Source organism: Hippopotamus amphibius, chromosome 13, assembly GCF_030028045.1.
Source record: "Hippopotamus amphibius kiboko isolate mHipAmp2 chromosome 13, mHipAmp2.hap2, whole genome shotgun sequence".
Lineage (NCBI taxonomy): Eukaryota > Metazoa > Chordata > Mammalia > Artiodactyla > Hippopotamidae > Hippopotamus > Hippopotamus amphibius.
In genome coordinates, this window is record NC_080198.1 from 80,779,324 (window position 1) to 80,800,508 (window position 21,185).

Here is a 21,185-nt window from a genome sequence, read left to right on the forward strand (position 1 = left end):
ACTGTTATTCACACACAAAAAATTACTCTGGACAGAAAGGTTAAAAATAAAAGGATATGAGATGGAGCTATATGTCATGAGGTGGATAGACCTAGAGTCTGTCATACAGAGTGAAGTAAGTCAGAAAGAGAAAGACAAATATTGTATGCTAACTCACATATACGGAATCTGAAAATGGTACTGATGAACTCAGTGACAAGAACAAGGACGCAGATGCAGAGAATGGACTTGGGAACTCAAGGTTTGGGAGAGGGTGAGGGGTGAAGGGGAAGATGAGATGAAGCGAGAGAGTAGCACAGACATATATATACTACCAACTGTAAAATAGATAGCCAGTGGTAAGTTGTTGTATAACAAAGGGAGTTCAACTCAAGGATGGAAGATGCCTTAGAGGACTGGGAGGGGGAGGATGGGAGGGGGGAGTCGAGGGAGGGAGGGAATACAGGGATATGTGTATAAAAACAGATGATTGAACTTGGTGTACCCCCCAAAAAATAATAAATAAATTAAAAAAAAATAAAAGGATAGTCAATGATATACATGCAAATATGGGGGTGGGGGGAAGGTGGGAAATTTCTGTCTCCAAAGAAGATAGAGTAACAGGGACTGGATTTACCATACCACCTAAAACTTCTAAACAAAATAATAATGCTTTGCAGACACTGATCATCAGAAACTTCAGGACATGATTCCGACAATGGGGCAACAAATGAGGTAAGCCCTAAGATCACTCTAGGTTAATGCCTGAAGAGAATTTCCATACCACAGAGGAGGGAATGGGAAGCCAGGAGGAGATTTCAACAGTCTGAGTTTAAGAGATAAAACTGAGAGTTTAAGTGCAGAGGCATCAAAAGGTCTAGAATTCACCCAGAAGGAGACAGAACAGTAGATAGATGTAGAGAGAATGCCGCAGAGATCTGCTGAGAAACCCACATAAGTCTTCAGTTGAGTTCTGATCAGTGCATATGTGTGAAGATCTCAAATTAAATGGACAAAATGAACCATCTTGTGAATGTTAATGCTTTTCCCCCAACCACCCCTGTATCGCTTAATGAGTCCTAAAGTTTGGAGAAGAAGTACTTATGGTGACAGAGATAGATGCTATTCATGGGTGCAAGAACACAGACACTCGTTCATCAAGATTGATATGGCTACAGTCAGGGTTAAGTGCTCAGCCTGCCAACAGCAGGGGAACCAGCTAGGCCTCTGGTGACTGATTCATTGTATTGGATCTTTTCTAATATAGAAGGAAATTAAGCCAATCCTCTAATTGGCTTAACTGAGATGGTCGTGGATTCTGGCTGTCAATAGACAATCTCCCATAGTCTTTCTGCCAGCAACACCATCTGTGGACTTATAGAAAGCCTCATTCACTTGCCTTGGTATCTCAACAACATCAGAAAACCAAGCCAATCTTTTACAGCAGAAGAAGTCTAGCAATGAGCTCACACCCAAGGAATTTGGTAGACTTGCTAAATTCCCCAGTACCTAGTATTAGTCTATTGATACTTCATTTGGTAGAATAGCCTACTCATGTTCTGCAGTTGTACCAGCTGGGAGACAGCCAAATGGAAAAGCCAAGATTAAAACACTGGCAACAAGGTCTGTATTGACACATATGGAGGAATAATCCCTATAAAGTTCAGATATGCTCCTACAGGATGCAATATATGCCCTAAACCATCAACCAGTAGATAAGTGCCATTTCCTCCTTCAGAATTCTTACATCCAGGATGATGTTGATAAAACTCAGGTACAAAAGGGTAACTAATTTTTCCAAGAACAGACAGCAATTAAGTTGAGGCACTGGGATACAAACCTGACACTGCCCATAATCCAGTTTCTTAACTGGATCTCCGAAATTAGATTTACTCAACTCATCCACATTTATTACCACTTATTTATGTAAAACCTATTTAACTTGTTTCAAAGGTCATCATTAATCCTTATAAAGAAATGTCCATGTTTTTGATTTGGTGGTCAATAATTGTTCTGATTTTGCTTTAATAACTACTATGACTCTGTCTTGTTTGTCACAAATTAGAGATGTAGCTGTATACACAAACAGCTATTTTGCTTTTAATGATGCCTTGAGTATGCTGAAGAAAGTGAAACTTGGAAAAATTATCTTTTAGATCTATTAGCTATAATTAATGTTTTTAGAGCAGTAAGATCTGTGTGCTGAAATGTCAGATTTTAGGTATTATTCAATTGACAGAATGTTATTAATGATAACTTTTTTTTTTTTTACAGACAGTAAACTGCATATATTTAGAGTGTACAATTTGGTATTTTTTTTCTTATTAGTAATGTAAAAATGGCAATCCCAATCTCCCAAGATAATTTTATTTTAACAACTGTATGTCTGACATTAAACAACATTTCTTTGCACTTTGAAATGATTAAACATGTACCCAAAAGTGATTGTTTGATTGTAATTATATTAACAAATTAATAAATGTAATTACTCAAGGGAAAATTGATTATAGATCATTGGCCATTTTTACTTATAGGCTACTCTTCTTAAATGTTTCATCCTATAAGTGAAAAGGTAATAATAGTTGCTCTATTATGAAACACAGTCATCATGGTTCTCAAATTTACAGCTTATCACCAAGAACAATGCCAGGCACATAGCAGATGTTCAATAATTTTTAAGTAAATAAATGAATGGCTCAGACCTTTTTATAATGATTCTCATTTTCTCATTTTGATAAGAAGCAGGTGTTATTCTGTTTGGGCCTAAGGTTGTTGCATCACAACTGGTCACTTTCCAGTAAAACATTTATACTAAGAATCATTCAGGAAGGCAGCTGCTTCTTTTTTGCTGGCTTAAATTTTTCTATTACCTGGGAAAAAAGGCTAGCAATTTATCAAATTAAAACACTCTTATGGCCAGATCTCTTCAGTTAAGCCAAAATTATCTCTAATTCATGTTATATTCAAAACTCACATACTCAAGAAAAGTGTATCTTTTACTTCTTGGATTTTTAAGATAATATCAACCCAATAGTGATGATGTTCAATAGGAAAGCTCTCACATATGGTACAGGCTGTCATGTGCTCTTTTTCCACCATCTCTAAATAGAAACAGAATTTGAAAACATCTTTTGTTTAAGAGATTCATTATCTTAATATGATGGCATTTTCATTTTCGAGTTAGCATGTGTTTTGCTTCCTTTTGGAATTTAAAATTCAGAGAAAGCAAACTAGGTTTTTGTTTTTTGCAATAAATTTTGCATAGGAAAATGAACGAAAAGGCATTAATGAACATATAATATTTAAATACAGATGTTAATCATTTGGGACATAGATAAGGAAGTTCCAGGATATTTTAAACATATTGATACCTCCTTTCATTCATCAGGGTGTTTCTTATTATTAGAAAAAGCAAAAAAAGTTATAAAATAAAATTAATTTTAAAGTGGATCCCAGCATGTAAAAATGAGGATAAAAAATTAACTACATAAGATTTGGATAAAAAATTAACTACATAAAATTAATTACAGAAGATATAGATTTCTCTATATGGCAGATGGTTTCAGCATGTCTTAATAAAAATTTCCCTTTACATTTGTTAAAAATGACTTAATCCAAAAGGTATTAACGTCATTGACAGAACTGTTACATTTTAAGAAAAATTGCTCACTTTTGTAAACTTGAAAAGAATTATATAAGGAAAAAACCATATTACAAATTTTTTAAAGCACCCTTGGGCTATTCTTTACTTGTTTAGTAACCTTTGTTTTGATTTAGCAGTATTAATATAGAAGCTGAAACAAGCAGCTAATAACATAGAAGCAATATCAGGTAAGCCATTTGAGCTTGTTATTAAATGTTAATTGTCTTCTGATCCTTAAACTAGATACCTAAACTGAACAGACCACTATCAGCAAGAGATGCAAATTATATGAATGCTGTAGGTTCCCAAACATTAGTAGATTGCTAAATATTTTATTGCTTTCCTAAGTGTCACTGAAGAATTCTACATAATTTTCCTCATACTCTAAAGGAGGTAGTGTCAAAACGCTTGTCCCATTATAAATAATCAGAACTTATTTCAAATACAATTTTCCTGAGTGTTTATCTCAGAAAATGAACCAGAGATTGCATTTTATATATTTACTTTATGTAGATGAGAACTGGAGAAAATACATTTTTATATTTTTAATAATAAAATATCAATAATCTTCCATTCCAATTTCTTTAACCTATGCATGTTATATTTATGGCAGACTGAACAATTTACTTTTTCCTCTAAATACCCAGCATCCTCATACCTTTGTATATTTGCCTGCATTCTTACTACAGTGTTGTCTCCCAATATCTACGTTGCCCAACTAGCTGAAATTTTACTCTCCCGTGAAGCTTGCCCTGATCCACATAGATAGAAATTAACTTTCCTTTCTTTGAATTCTCACAGTGCTTTGACACTACTTTTCTGGCATAGTCATATTCTGAGTCATATTCTGTTGTATAATGTAGTTAGCATTTCAGAACTCAAAATTGCTTTCATAAACTAAAGAACCTGTTGGAAATGAAACCCAACAGGTGAAATGCAAAGAATTCCACTCAGTGTGGGGAAAAAACCCAAGAAGTGAATATAGTACATATAATAATAAATAATTATGGGACAGTGAATATGAATGGACAATAGCCAGGCTGTCTCATCTGGTTGTGTCTTTTTTATCTCATAATCAGAGAAGTTGATTAAGAAACACCCAGTATATAAAGGGGGTCAAAAGGCCCAAACTTTGTTATAAAAAGTCCTGGTAATTACAGCATGGTGACTATAGTTAATAATTCTGTAATATATATTTAAAAGTTGTTGAGAGTAGGTCTTAAAAGTTCTCATAACAACAAAAAAATATTTGTAGCTATGTGTGGTGATGGATATTAATTAGACTTACTGTGTTGATCATTTTATAATATAAGCAAATATCAAAACATTATATTGTATACCTGAAACTGATACAATGTTATATATCAATTATATCTCAAAAAAAAAAGAACTCAAAACACATTATGGAAGTTGGAAACTTCAAGGGAAAAAAAGGGTAGTAGGAAACTTTTTTTTTAAGATGTTAAAGTTACTGTGCAACAAGTGATGATTCATTTTATTACAGTGAAAGTAGAAAAATGAAGAATTTTCCTGTGAATTAAGGCTTTTAAACAGTTATTATTTATTAATGGTGGGAAATCCTGGTGTCTTCCTCTATAGAAACTTTTAGTAAGTATAGAATTCTATTTTTAAGTTCAGAAACACTTAAATGAATTGTTTAAAAAGGAAAAGTGACCCTGTAAGAAACAAACTTAATGGGTGCAGCCATAATCAACTTTATATTCTTTATTTTACTGACCCTTTCCACACAGGGTCTCAGACCCAATACTGAACTTGAAAAGTACAATAAAGTCCTATACAATTTGAAAGCTGGGAAAACAGTGTCAATTTGCTTGTTTGATTAAAGTTTAAACAAAAAGTCTTATGGAAGGTTATGTCACCTTTTTCCATTGTTGAAATTTTTTCCAAAAGTTACCAGAGCAATTTATATTTCACAGGATATAGCATTTGAACATAGTTTCATTTTCAAAGAAGCTTCAGGAACTTTCTGGGCATAAGGTTTATTAACACTAATGTTAAAGCCCTGTATTTTTAGGCATTGTGCATTTGGGTATGATTCTCTTTTTTATTTTTTTAAAATTTATTTATTTATTAATTTATTTTTATTTTTTGGCTGCGTTGGGTCTTTGTTGCTATGTGTGGGCTTTCTCTAGTTGTGGCAGAGGGGGGCTACTCTTCTTTGTGGTGCATGGGCTTCTCATTGCTGTGGCTTCTCTTGTTGTGGAACACGGGTTCTAGGCATGCAGGCTTCAGCAGTTGTGGCCTGTGGGCTCAGTAGTTGTAGCACACAGGCTTAGCTGCTCCACGGCATGTGGGATTTTTCCAGACCAGGGCTCGAACCCGTGTCCCCTGCATTGGCAGGCAGATTCTTAACCACTGCGCCACCAGGGAAGTCCCAGTATGATTCTCTTTAAATAATGGGGTTAGATATTTTGTATTCCCTATTAAGAGCATTGACCCTGTTAACTATACCATCATTGCCTTAGGCCACACACATAGTCTTCTATAACAATCCACACCTAAAAGGAAGAGCATTGCTGCAGATCACTGGATGGGGTCCTCAGTTTTACCCTTGGAGTTGGAGATATTGTCCATAAGTAGGAAATTCTGGAGATACTGTTGACCTGCCTGCTTTGGCATGAGTGTGTACAGCAGAGTAAATCTGCTGACAAGCTCAGCTTCTCTCACTCACCTGATCTGAGGAGACACTGAGTCAACAGAATAGAATTCCAATAGCTTCCCTACTGCAAAGCTCACGCCCTTCAGAGTGATACCTTTGTCCTCTGGGGCTTATTTAACTGCTTTAGGAAAGTGATAGCCTGAGCAGTGAAAATAGAACAGTGTCCAATATGCAGAAGGGGGATAAAGAAGTTAGATTTAGCCTAAAACAGTGCAGCATATTTTTTTTTAATTTATCTATTTTACTTTTATTTTTTGGCATATTTGTGTAAAATTAAACCTTCTTTGGAACATACTTTATTGCAATATTGTTTTAGGATGTCTGACTCCTTTCCTTTTCAATCTCATTCTCTCACAGAACCAAGAAGGTTACAAATTTATCTCCCTATCTGCAACTCACAACATGCAAAGAGGTGGGAAAAAGTGAAGCTCTTCTGAACTGGCAGCAAATCTAGCTCTGACTCATTCGTCCATTCATTGACTTCTGCTCAATAACTCCAAAGATAGGAATTGAGTCTAAGTAAATAACTAAACCTTGACCTCGCCCCAGGCAAGCATTCACTTATACATGTGGCATGTAGTTTGTGTGTCTGAGAATTGTATTTGAAATAAGCTCATTTCAAAACAGCTTGGGACGATGGTCTATTCCAATATTTTGATTTTCTCTAGGAGAAACTTGAGGGAAATGACTTTCTAAGTTTACTACTAAGTAATTGACAGAGGTAAGACACAGATAGGTATCTTAGAGGATTTGGAAATTAGATTAAATAATCATAACACCCTTTCAGTGACAGATTTCTATGAATTCATGGAAATAATACACGTTAGGCTCATTTTCTGTAGTAGTCGTCATTCATTCTAATATTATCCAAGCACCTGCTATGACATAGGCATTGTGTTACAAACTACAATGTTGACAAAACATAGTTCCTACATGTTTGTCAACTGATGCAGACAACCCAGAAGTTACAAAGCAGTGTACTAGGTGTTCCTTAATATGGAGTGATCATACTGGAAAATGTTGGCTGAGAAATATTTGAGGCACAAAGCCCCCAGAGAAAATTTGGGGCTACTTTGGGTATGGGGTCACATTCTTGGAAAGTGAAAAGTGATTTGGTGAGGAAATGAAGTGACTGTATATAAATTCTGCCTTCAAGAAATTTGATTAAGCAAACAAGAGCAAAAAAAAAAAGTTTGTGTTATAATGACAGGTGTCAAGGAGGGATTCCCCTCCTCCACCCCCCACCGAAGAGGTGAGCGTATTTATACACCATAAGAAAGAACCCAACACACGAAGAGATAATTAATGGAGCAAAATACCTTTGGAAATGGGATGAATTAGATCCAGATTACTGGCCACTCTTTCTAACAGAGAGAAGAAGATAATGATAAGGAGTAGATGCTTAACACCCAAGTATAAAGCAGAGTTGCCAGCTAACAGAAAGCCAGGCCAGGCAGGGAGTAAGAAGAGCAGGGTGAAAACTGTCTTTGTATTTGTGGGAGCTGGAAGACAGGGAAGAAATGGAAGGAGCAGCTGACCAGGGATGCTTTTTTTTTTTTTTTTCAATTGAAAGACCAGCAGAGACTAGAAAGCATGCACTTTTAGTGCCAACAATAAAGCTAAGCAATGCAAGAGCTGATCAGGTGAGAGGAAGACTGACGGTTTGAGCATCTGCAGGACAGTGGAGAAGAAATACTTGGGATGAAGTGTTTGGGAAGGCTGCAGAGAAAGAAAGTACGGGAAGTTCTGAACCTTAAAATCCCCAAAATATAGAGAAAAAGTCAACACAGGGGAAAGAGAGGAAAACTAAAGGTTTCAATTTAGTCAAAGACCATGGATACATGGAAGAAGGAGACTGAGAAAGCCAGAGGGAAGGGGCTTAGATAAATAAAGGGGTTGTTGGATACTAACACTCCGGGGTGGGGAACTTTCTTATGGTTACTTCCTGTGTGCTGTCTTGGAGTGTATACTGAACCACAGTAGAGGTGAAAGTGATTTGATTTTTTTTCTTTTAATTTTTAATAGCTTTATTGAGATTTAATTTAAATGCCATAAAATTCATTAATTTCAAGTATGAAGCAATCAATGATTTGTAGTAAATTTATAAAGTTGTGCAACCCTACCATGGTACAATTTTAGAACATTCCCATCACATCAGGAAAGTGATTAGATTTGAAGATAAATAAATAAGGTAACTAGGGGATTGGATAGCACCTCTATTTGTATGTGAAAACCATCCAGAAGAATGGAGAAAAATAAAATGGAAAGAAGAATGTAAACTGGGGGCCAAACCCCTCGATGAATACGGAGAAGGGCTGATTCACCAGGAAAATGACAAAAGGGGGAAGTTAGAGGGTGGTAAATTGGTTACTATACAGTTTAAAGGATTGAGAGGTTTTTCTCACAATCATATACAAGAATAATGATCTAGAACTGTCAAAACAAACAAACAAACAAACAAACAAACAAAAAACCCCAACTAGGAGAATGCTGTGATTGCTTTAGGAATTTGGGGTGTGGGAGAATGAAAAAGCCTGCTCTTGAAAGGACTACAGTGAAGTCAGGTATTTGGAGGTCAGCCAGGTTTCGGTTGAGGCACAGAGGAGAAATATATAGAGAATTTGTCATATGCTTCCATCTGGAATAGTACAATATGTACTCACTTTCAAAGAGAACCATTTTAAAAGCTTCTGGTGCCCTTTCAAGGTGATTTCTTAAGGACAGGAAGTGCAAATGCACATGTTTATCTCTGTACCTCTCCCCAGTAGACATCTGTATACTATAAACTCCTTGAGAGAAGGGACTGGTCCTATTTGTTGAATCCTGAGCATCTAATATACAGCTTAACAAATAGTAGGGTGTTAACAAATACTTGTGCCTGTCATATTGTTGGTGACCCACACACAATTGTAGAATAACCATATTATCCAGGACATAGTATAAAGCCTTGTTCATGTTTGCTTCTCATTTGTTTTTACATTTGAAGAATATAAAAGTGAAATAAAGGCACCGAGAGGGAAAAGTCTTTCCTAGCCCACGCATCTAAAAAACTTGTCTGAGATCATCTCTTTAAATAATTAAATTCTATTGAAACAGAACACCTTTTCTCCCAATTTGAAAAGGGTAGTCATTTTTCTACCTATGAGAACTTTCCATTTCTGTCATTTTTTTCCAAGTCTTGTTTAAGTAGACATCTAACTATCGTCCAGTCTCACTGTGGACATCTGTGTTTTTTCTTGTGCTTATAGCTATTTTGTGTTTTAGTGCTGACAGATGAACATAATTCAAATTAAGTCTAACAGTGCTGCAACAGTAACTTTTAAAAACAACCTTAAAAAATCTGAAAGTCAATGTCACTATCAGTGAAAGTCCTAATAAATTCTAGGTTGTATGTGAGATATTTTGCAGTTGATAATTTCATTGCTCAGCATAATGCAGCTATATTTAGTTACTGGATGTTTTCCCATAACTAGGCTATAAAGTTATTCAAGTTTTCTCTAACACATGTACATTTAACTTCACAAAGAGTACCAATGATTTCATTTTATGTGAATTTATGTAAATATTACCCTACTAACATAAATGTCTGCTTCCTTAGATCCATTTTGAGTTCAGGTATTAATTCTCAAATATTCAAATATTTATAGAGTGCCTACAATGCACAAAGTAGCATGCTAGAGTTTTGCTAGGACATTGGGATTGACTTCAGTTACAAAGTGTTCAATATATACATATGAGACATGCCATTTGTTTATAACACTGTAGAGGTCTGTTACAGAATACTTCAATGATGGCTATATTTTTTAATTACCACAAACAATTCTGAGAACTATATATAAAAACATAATTTCTTCTGAGTACTGACAAAGTTTGTTCTTGACACGGTTTGTTCTTTTGGATTTCTCTGCTCTCTGTTTCACTAAATTGTGTTCTATTATGCTATTGTATTCCCTTGAACTTGGCAGGATGCATTATGCAAATGAGTGCCTGGTTCTTATGTATCAGCAAGTGAGATCTCCAAAATGTCTGTGTTAACTTGCTGATTAAAGTTAACCTCAGCCAAATGGGAGAGCACACTAACTCAGTGCAAGATAAATGTCAAGGGTGTTTTGTGTTCTTTCATACAAAGTTTCCATCATAAATGTGACAGAATTAAGATGTTATAAGTATACCATGATAAAACACTGGAAGATTGAGTCTATGTTTTCCAACAAAAAGCTTCTTAAACAAATCCACTGATCTCATTGAGATTAATCAAGAAGGCGGCACTTATTGCCACTAAGTCATGAATGTCTAAGGACAGTTTTAAGTAACCACAAAATTAATATATCTCCAGAACATAACCTGTAGGCAAAACATGCTTTCAAATGGTATAATTAGTAGGCGTGCAGACTGCAAACTGGGACAGATATGAGTTCAAATGGGTTTCAATAGTTGGGCAAATGACAACATTATCTTTTGGAGACTGCATTGCCTCACCTGGAAAATGCATATGGTATTACCGATTTTATAGTTTTATGCTAGTTTTCTTTCTATTTCCTGTGTTTGGGTATCCATTAATTTAAAATTAATTCAGTAAAAATGATATTTGCAGTAGGCAGAATGGCATTCCACCAAAGACGGCCAAGTCCTAATTAATCCTGGAACCTGAGAATATGTTAAATGACATGGCAAAGGGAAGGAAGGCTGCTCATCACCCACCTTTCAACAGGGGGATTATTTTGGATTTTCCAGGTAAACCCAGTGTAATCCTAGGGTCCTTAAAAGTGGAAGAAAAAGGCAGAAGAGGAGAGTCAAAGAAAGAGGTTTGAGAATGGAAGCAGGGTGAATGATGTCATGCGAGAAGGACCTGACCTGCATGTCTGGCTTTGGCAGTGGAAGAAGATGTCCAGGAGCCAAGGAGCGCTGGTAACCTCTGGAAGCTAGAAAAGCCAAGGAAACAGATGCTCACCTAGAGCCTCCAGGAGGGAGCACAATTCTGCAAACACCTTGATTTTAGCCTGGTGAGATCATGTCACATGTTTGTCCTACAGAACTATAAGACAATAAATTTGTGTTGTTTCAGGTCAGTATGATTCTGGTAGTTTGTTGCAGCACTAATAAGAAACAATACAATGCTGGAATTTTGAGACTGTCTTTTACACTAAGAAACCAGCATGGTGGGTAAGAACTTGACAGTCTTTCTCTACAAATTAGGTTTATAAATTAAAATTTATAATATTATATTTTAATAATCAACTTACCGAACCTGTTTAAGTATCTTTACTTAAAATTTTATTTCATACACTTTACAATTATAGATTCACTTATATTTTAGCACTGTCTGCACTGGATTTGTAATGTACACAGCTTTATAGAGAAGGATTAAATGTAAAGCAAACACAGAGTATTATGTCAATTACTTCTCAATAAAGATGAAAAATAAATCCCTTATTCTATCTTAAAAAAGTGAATTGAGTAAACATCACTTTACTAAATTTTATGAGGGAGGCCTGTAAAGCTTAAAATGAATATTCTATTACAGAGATGGAAGCTAAGAGTATGTCAAGTTCAAGTTAATAGTTTCAGCTCCCTGCTCTGAATTATATAGGGATTTAGCTTTAAATATTGTAATTAAAATTATAATTATTGTAATACTCTCATTGGTTATTCTTCAGTGAGGTATGCATTATCAAACATTCTAAGCTATCAAGTGCTTTTTATTTATAAAACAATACTTAAAATTTTAATCTCCAAAGAAAGAAAGTGTAGCCTCTTTTATCAGTTCTGTTTAAGACGAATAGAACTTTCAATTAGACCCCAATACCATGTAATGCTTGGGTCATGAGGAGGTATTGTACTAGGACAAGAAGTGTATACAATGTAAAAACTAAATAGGCCACTGTCTGCTTTGGCAGATATAGAGATGATCTCCAGAGGGAAATGGTAAAAGGACAGGGGGAAATGTTTCCCTCTGGTGTCTTTAACATGGGCAGAAGAGAGACGACAGATAGTAAAGTGATAAGCAGGTAGCAGGATAACACTGGACCAGGATTCAAAGCGGCTAAACGCAGCAAGTCTTAAGCAATAACATTAGGTAGGTTCACCCTTAAAACAACTACATTGCAAGGCTTTAAGAGAATTGAATTATATTCAATACGTTCGCCTTTTTGGTCACTTAGGTGAAGGGAATCAGAATATGCCACTCCCAAAGTTGCCTCTTTGGCATAAGGATTATTTTGAGATTATTTTTTGAGAAAAAGCAGATATAGGAGAACTCTGAAAACAGAACCAGTTATCCCTTTTGTAAGGGAAATTTACATTTATAAGAGAAATCTTCATTTGTAAGCCTGTCTCCCTCTCTGTACCAAGAAGAGAAAGATGACTAAATCACCAGAAACTCCTATCAGGGTATTCCCTGGTGGTCCAATGGTTAGGACTCTGTACTCTCATTGCCAAGAGCCCAGGTTCAATCCCTAGTCAACTAAGGAACTAAGATCCCACAAGACACAGGAGTGGGGAGACGCCTATCACTAAGAAGGTACCCACTTAAATGTACATAACAACCTTACCTTAACTGGCCTCCTACCCAACACCCCTCCCCACAAACATCTTTCCTTTGTCCTTAGCTGAAGATGGTATTTAAGGTGGTGACCAGGACCCATTTCAGAGAATGTACTCATTTTCCCGGGGTATCGCCCATGCAGACATGAGGTATACATGTTAATAATGTGCTTTTCTCTTGTTAATCTGCTTTTTATTACAGGGGGGAGTTCCTCAGAGAACTCTACGCAGGCTAACTGAATTTCCCCAAAATGCAGTCAGATTGATTTTGGTGACAATTTATTCCAACTGTATGTTACTAGGCATTAAGGGATACACTAAGGCATGTGAAAAAATTTAACAGTTTATTTGAGCAAAAATCTGTTTGCCTCTGGCCAAACTGGAAGTGGCTAGGAGCACCCCACTGATAGGAGCCCAGGGAAGGACTTACACAGAGGTAGTGTGGAAGCAAAGAAAGGAAATTTGATTGCTATAGCTTAAAGCCAGGTTGGCTGTTTGTGATTGGTTGGCATTTTGATTCCGTAACCAGGAAGGGTTTACAGGCTTCAATTTGGGATTTGGGTTTGCTCGATTTGGGATTTGGGTTTGCTGGTATAGACCTCCGTGGCATTAAAACCACACCTCAGTCTAATGGCCTCCTTGTTTAATTTAACGAAGGCTCTTATCAGTTACCACCATTTACCTCATTGTATTTTAATATTGTTATGTGATTATAGCATTTTTATTTACTTGACCCAGGGTTTTGTATTAGAGAACGTGAGCAGGCAAACTTACCTGATTAGAGACATTACACTGGTTATGGATTAAGCTGTCATTCTCTATACCATGTGCACAAAGTAGTCGCAACAATCACTCTTTTATTACATTATTTAAAATATTAATATATAATAATAATAAAATGTCATGATTATAATAAAATTGTTATTGGCTATAACATGCTGGGCATTATAGGAAACAGAAAAATTCCTCCCCTCAATTACATTCTAGTGGAGAAATCATACAACAAGCACGGTAAACAAATATAGTGGTAAATACTGAGAAAAAGAGAGCGTGAGAGAGAATGGGAAGTGCAGGTGGACTAGAGAAATATCAATATTTAGAGTGGTCGGTCCAGGTTTCTGGAGCAGCAACTCTAAAGTAGGGACCTGAATGAAATAAGGGAGTGGACCATGTGGATCTCTCAGTAAAGGGCATTGTGGGCAAAAAGTCTGTCAAGAGCAAACATTCTGTCACAGGTGGTTGCTTAAAACATCAATGATGAAACTAGCACAGCTGATCAGAGTGAAGTAGGGAGGAACTAGTAGAGACGAGACAGGAAAGGTAGGGGGAGTCAGATGAGGTCTTGTAGGTCATGTTAAAGACTTCAACATTTACTCCAAGTGAAATTACAAGCCATTATTGGCTTTCCAGCATTGGAATAACATGCTTGGACTTATTTGTTTTGACAGGATCCTGGCTACTTTCTTGAGAATTAACTACAGGGCTTAAGGTGGGATGGGTCAAAGGTAGAACCAAGGAGGACAGTTAGGAGGCTACTGGAGTACAGATGAGAAATGGGTGGTTAGACCATGGTAGTTGTAGAGAGAAGTTGGTGATTTATGGATATTTTGATAGTGGAGTCAATAGAATTTGTCTCAAATTTGGAGTGAAAAGGACAAACGACTTAACATCAAGCTTTTTGGTCTTTGCAATTAAAGATTACCATAAATTTTGATGATGAGAACTGCAGAAGGAGCAGTTTTTTGGGGGGTGGGGGGTGGGGGGAAAACTAGGAAATAAGTATGAACATGATAAGTTTGAGATGCTTATTGAACATTCAAATGAAGATGTCAAGTAGGCATATGGTCTGAAATTCAGGGAGAGGTTTAAGGTAGAGCTATTAATTTGGAAGTCATCAGCTTATAGATGGTATTTTAAACCATGAGATTGGATAAGATCACAAGAAGAATGAGTGAAGGTAGATAAAAGAGGCTCTAGTCTCTCATTAAGATGTCTGAGAGAAAAAGAGAAACCAGCAAAGGGACTGAGAAGGCAAAAGCAGGTGAATGTGATGGCCTGCAGGAAAGTGAAGAAAGTATTAAAAAGAGGCAGGAGAGATCCAGTTGTGTCAGTTACTACTGACAGGTCAAAGATGCTGAGTATTGAGAAGTGATTATAGGGTTTAGCAGTGTGGAGGTTGAAGAACCAGAATGTCACCCCACAAGATGCCACTTTAACATAAGGATTATTTTGAGCTGAAGGTGGATAAGAAGCAGATACAAGAAAAGCTCCCTGCCTTCAACTTATTTGCCTAAAAGCAGGACATAAATTTTCAAAGTTGTCCTTCCTCCTCTACCAGGAAGGATAAAAGTTTATCACAGGAGACAACTTGACACCCTTATCCTGGAGACTGCCAGTGGACTCTACGTGACAAACTTTACTAACTAGCCTTTATGTACAATCAGTTTCCCAAATATTTGCTTTCCCACATTTTGCCACCCATGGAAGCCTAAAGTAACTTTCCTTTGTGCTGTCATTTCTCTACAAATTTATTGTCTTTGTAGCCTGAATAGCCTGAATTCTAAGCTATTTCTTTGAGTTACTCATTTCTGGTTACTTCCATGGGATACAGAAAGGATGCACATGTTAATAAACTTTTTCTCTTGTTAATTGTTCTTTTATTATAAAGTCCCAGCTGAGAACCTAAGATGGGAAGAGGAGTAATTTATCATGACTTTGGTAATTGTCCTGATTTAGTAGTGGGGATAAAAAAATTCAATAAAATATGTTCAAGAGAGACTAGGAGGAAGACATTTGAAGATGCAGTGAGTATGGAGAATCTTTTCAAGGAGTCTTGCTCCAGTTATAATAAAGAAATCATACATTAGTTGGAAGACAGAGTGGAAACAAGAGAGGTTCTTTGGGGGTCTTTCTGCTCTTTGTTTTAGGATGAGAGAAATAATAGTATGTTTGCATGCTGATGGTATTATGCTTTGCGGAGGGTGGGGGAAAATAATACAAGAAAAAGAAGAGATAATTGCTGGAGCAATGACCTTGAGTGGGAGATAGGGGATGGGATGCTAGCTAGATGCATGCAGAGTTCTTTCATAGAACCAGGAGAGAAGCTTGAGATGAGGAACACTGACACATGTAAGTAGGTGGATAGAGTGGTGGAAGACTGTCGAGTCTCCTTTGCTTCAATTTTCTCAGTTAAGTTGTTATTCATCTAGGATAATGTGCAAGTGAAAGGACAAGGAAAATATAATAGATCTAAAACAGTAACAGAGAACAGTATGGAGGTTCCTTAAAAAACTAAAACTAGTACTACCATATGACCCAACAATCCCACTCCTGGGTATGTACCTGGAGAAAACTGTAATTCCAAAATATACATGCACCCCAATGTTCATAGCAGCACTATTTAGAATAGCCAGGACATGCAAACAACCTAAATGTCCATCAACAGAGGAATGGATAAAGAAGATGTGGTGTGTATATACAATGGAATATTATTCAGCCATAAAAAGGAATGAAATTAGGTCATTTTTAGGAATGAGGATGGACCTAGAGACTGTCATACAGAGTGAAGTAAGTCAGAAAGAGAAAAACAAATATCATATATTAATGCATAGATGCAGAACCTAGAAAAACAAAGCATTGTAAAGCAACCATACTCCAGTAAAAATATAAGTAAAAATAAAACACAGTAACAACAAACACTTCCCAGTAGGTTCATTTCTCTTAATTCTCTACTTAGCCTGATAGTTATTTCTAATGATTCCAGTGGACTTTGAGCAGCAAAGTGGATTCATCTGTCAGGATGTTACCTAAATACTACTCATGCATTCAGTCTTTACTGCAGGAAAAGAACCTAGAGCCTCTTACAAAAGGAAAAAGAAACTCTAGACTCCTTGTTCCTAGAAGATAGAGCCTGTATCAGCACAATTTCTTCTTAGGAGTGTAGATACCCCACTAAGATGCTAATTAAGTGCTTGTCAGGGAGAATTATTTGCCCTTCCTCTCTCATCTGTTTTTCCCTGCTTTTGCAATCTAGTCTTTGGCTGCAGAATTTCAATTCACAACACAGATATTTCTGGGAAAGTACAAAAATCTCTGGCAGTTGCAAGCAGTGCTTAAGTTCTCATTTGGAAATCCTTTCCTAAATCCATCAAAATTTGGCACTTGTATTTAAATTAAGATGACTGAAGTAAGGAAGATTAATTTCAAAACATGTAACCCAGTGGCATAAATTTTGGTGTGATGACCTCAGAGTATTAGAAAGAGAGACAGTGTATGAATTCTGGGTTTTGTTTGTCTTTACGAGTGGTAGCAAAAGGTTAGTTATTATGACCCATAAAGCTCAGTTACAATTACTGACTTTGAGGCATTAAGATGAGTAGCTCAGAATGGGGGGAGAAGGGTGTGGTAAATTTTACATATGAACAACTATGATTTGAACTTTTTAATAACCAGTAATTTATCTATGTAAATGGGTAGACCAAGTGCTTAGTTGTATGATTTTTTCTAAGCTAATTAATTTACTAAGTGGTACTTTGTTTATATGTATGTTTATAGGAAATATACTCATATTTTATTTTATTTATATTAGTTTGTTTCCTTTAACATATACCTATTATGGTCTGGGAGCATAATTCATTAAGAGGGAATCCTGTGATAATAGCAGCTAACCTTGCAGATATATATATATTTAAATTAGACACAAATAATGCAAAAACTGAATTATATGTGTAGTTTTCCAACAGAGATTAATTTTAGAAAAATGCATAATTCCATCCGTTCACCTGAAAAATGCTCTACAATAAATATATTCTACTTTGATACATTAGTAAATATAATGCCTAAAGTGTACTTTTAACTTCAGAACTTTCCCATATACTATTTTAGGCTTTGGTCTTCAAATAAAAGTATATTCTAATCTAAGATGACTTTATAATAATCTTTTTTGAAATAAAAAGCTTGGATAATAATACCTTGACTTTTCAGATTATATTAGAGAAAAAAAATATTCTTCTGAGTTATATTTTAATTGTTAGAAACAATCCAAGCTAAAATCACCCAAGATAATAAAGTTTTGTTGCTGTTATTTTAATTTTACAGTTGCAATAATACATCTTATAATTTGAAAAACTAAGATGTGATGGGTAGATATGTAAGAGTGTGTCTGGTAGGTATGGGTAGCAGAAGTATCCCTATATGTTAAAGCACTTTTAACTACTGCTCTGTATGACTACTGCCCCATAAAGTATTCTTTTAGGGCAATAGCTGGGTACAAATGGCCATTACTACAGACAGCAAAAAAACCTTCATGGCAATATTCAGAGAATAAAAATTTATGCTGCTTGATTAAAAACACTCAGTTCCAGAAAATTTATTCAGCAGTAGTTTGACTCTTTCTAGTAATCAAAATTTATACTCCATGGATTTGTGAATATTGATCTGGGGGGAGAATGGTAACTATATTCTGCCACGAGTTTCGTTCATTCAATAAATATGGGTGGTTATATCCTGTTATGTAGGAAAGGAAGCTAATGAGGGACAGGAATGATATGAATGTGCAGACAGAAGTAAACACAAAAGGAGAGAAAGAACCTGAAGACGCTCAAGTTTGGTTACAGTTCCATATCCATATGGACGCTCACATTGATTCTTGCCTTGGGTTCCATGAGTGATGCCAGAATCTGTATAATAAATTACACTCATACTCAAAATAATGTACTGATTTTGTGACATACAACTAAAAATATCCCAACAAACATCTGATGAATAATTGCATTCAAAGCTGTGGATATAGTCATGGATTACTACCAGGCATTGATTTGGGTAGATGGAGAGAAGTTTCATTGAGATATTTGGTGGAAAAAAACAAAGAAGGACTTACTAGGCCAAAGAATCTTACACAGGTTCTATAGAATATATACACACACATATATACATATACAGTCAATCCTTATTATTCATGGATTCCATATTTGTAATTTGGTCTGCTCACTAAAATTTGTAACCCCAAAATCAATACTCATGGCATTTTCTCACATATCCAGGGACATGCACAGAGCAGCAAAAAAATTTGAGTCATCCAATGTGCTTGCTCCTAGCTGAGATCAAATAAGGTGATGGCCTTCCTGTTTTAGCTCCCAAGTGTCCTTTTCGCATTCTATTTAGTGCCATGCTTTCTGCATTTTTTTGTGCTTTTGTTGGTAATTTTGTTGTTAATAATGGCCCCTGTAGTACTAAAGTGCTATGTAGCATTCCTCTTTGCAAAAAGGCTATAATTATAATGCGCCTCATGGAGAAAACACATGTGTTAGATACGCTGCATTCAGGTATGAGTTAAAGTGCTGTTGACCATGAGTTTAAAATTAATGAGCTAACTATATACATTATATATATAATATACAATGTATGTTTCTATTTAAAAGACACCTTAAAACAAACTTATGTAATGATTCGTTGACAAAAATGTGTCCAGAGCTTTGTAGGAACCTAACCCTGTATCTCCCTTAGGAGTAGTGGTTTGCTGATTCAGTGTTTCTTGCAACATTATAAACATAACCATGAATGAGAATCAACTAGATATAAACTCCATTTCGCAGTATAAGTAAACATAATATTGAATGAAAATAATACAAATTACTAATTGAATGAAAATTATGTAAATTATAATTATTTTTAAACATTCTCAAATTTCCTAAATCAAAGTTTTATTCTTTAAGACATATCTATTTTGGATTAATCAGTTCTACTTTATTGCCAAAGAACTAGTTTTCCTTGAGGTTCAAAACATTTATCAATTGAATCACTTTAGAATATTAGACTAATAAAAGGGTTATTAGGTTGTTTTCTTTTTCCAAGATATTAACCAAACCGTTAAGAACAGAATGTTTGTTTTCAAGCACTTGTATGCATTTAAGGATGAAAATTATACATATGATCTTACCTAAAAGAAGTGGTTTCCAGCTGGATAGGTAGAGAAAATGAGAACAGAATATTCTCTATTATCCCTTATTACTGTCAAGTCAAAATATCTCAGTAGCTACTTCAGTTGTTCCTGTATCACATTCCTTTCCTTTCTCAATAATGTCATTGTCAGTGTTGAGGAATGGCCCACCATTGGTTTATAGTTCTTCCCTCCTATTATAATTGGCTCTGAAACCAAATCCCCCTAAAACAGAGTTCCTCTGCTAAGTTTATGATTAACCTCTCTATCCAAAATATTATTCCCTTTCTTGTCCAACACCTGTTCCCCCCAAGACTGAGAAGTATCAAAGCAATGGGGGAAATGCAACCGAGCAGGACCCTGTGGAACACTCTCAAGTGCAACGCCTTTCTGTGTCCTCCATTTCTTGCTTGTAGGAAAAAGGATTCAGCCTCCTAAACCTTTCCTGAGTTCCAAAGGGCAGAATCAAATAGTTACTAATTAGAGGAGTGAGGGAATGCAGAAACAAAAGAAAGGCAATCCTTGATTAAGGAACAGTAGTGCAGTGATGGGGCAGGGTCCTGGTTCCTCCTGGAAGAATATACCTAAAATCTGATATATAGCTCTGAGCTCTTCCATAGGAACTAAGGCCCCCACTCAGGTGCAAGATGGTAACTTCAGGCTGTGCACAAGCATGTGGATCCTGGACTGGTTAAAACCAGAGGCTGATGATCGAGATTCCTGTGACACCATCCTATTGCCTCACCATCAACCAATCACAGAAGGATTATGCACCCTGCAGACCTCCTCCCCAAATTTTTCCTGGCAACAGATGACTACTCAGAAGCCATCCTGGTTATCTTAAAAATTCCTTTTTTGATAAAGAGCAAGAACTTTTATTTGGCAGAATGTTTAGAAACTCCCTTTCAAGGGGAGAGCAGTGGCCACCCCGCAGGACCACTTGAGGCTCCCAGCCTCTCCTGTCATCCACAGGAGAGAATTGTGATGAATGCGTTTTGTTTAACCTTTCAAGTATCTGTTTCCTTCTATTACTTTGGGGTGTTTTGGGATGAGTGAATATCCCATGCTATGAAGGGTGCATGATTTCATTAAGTGAATGTTGAGTTTAAAACTAGTTTTTAAGGGTTGATGCAAGTTGTTTTTGAAACCATTAGATTTCAAAAATGATTTTATTGCATTAAAAGGCAAAACTGGTTATTTCACAAATTTTGTGAAATGCTCACATATCCAAGATAGTGTGATGTTTCTTCATGCACTTGAGGATATGTATTTCTTACAATCATTATTAAATATTTCTAGGATTAGCTTTATAATTCTTTGTTCTCCTACTGGTTTAGGGTAATCCCAAGAATAACTTAAATGGAATCAAAATGAGATTATCTGGCTTCTAACACAGAACATTC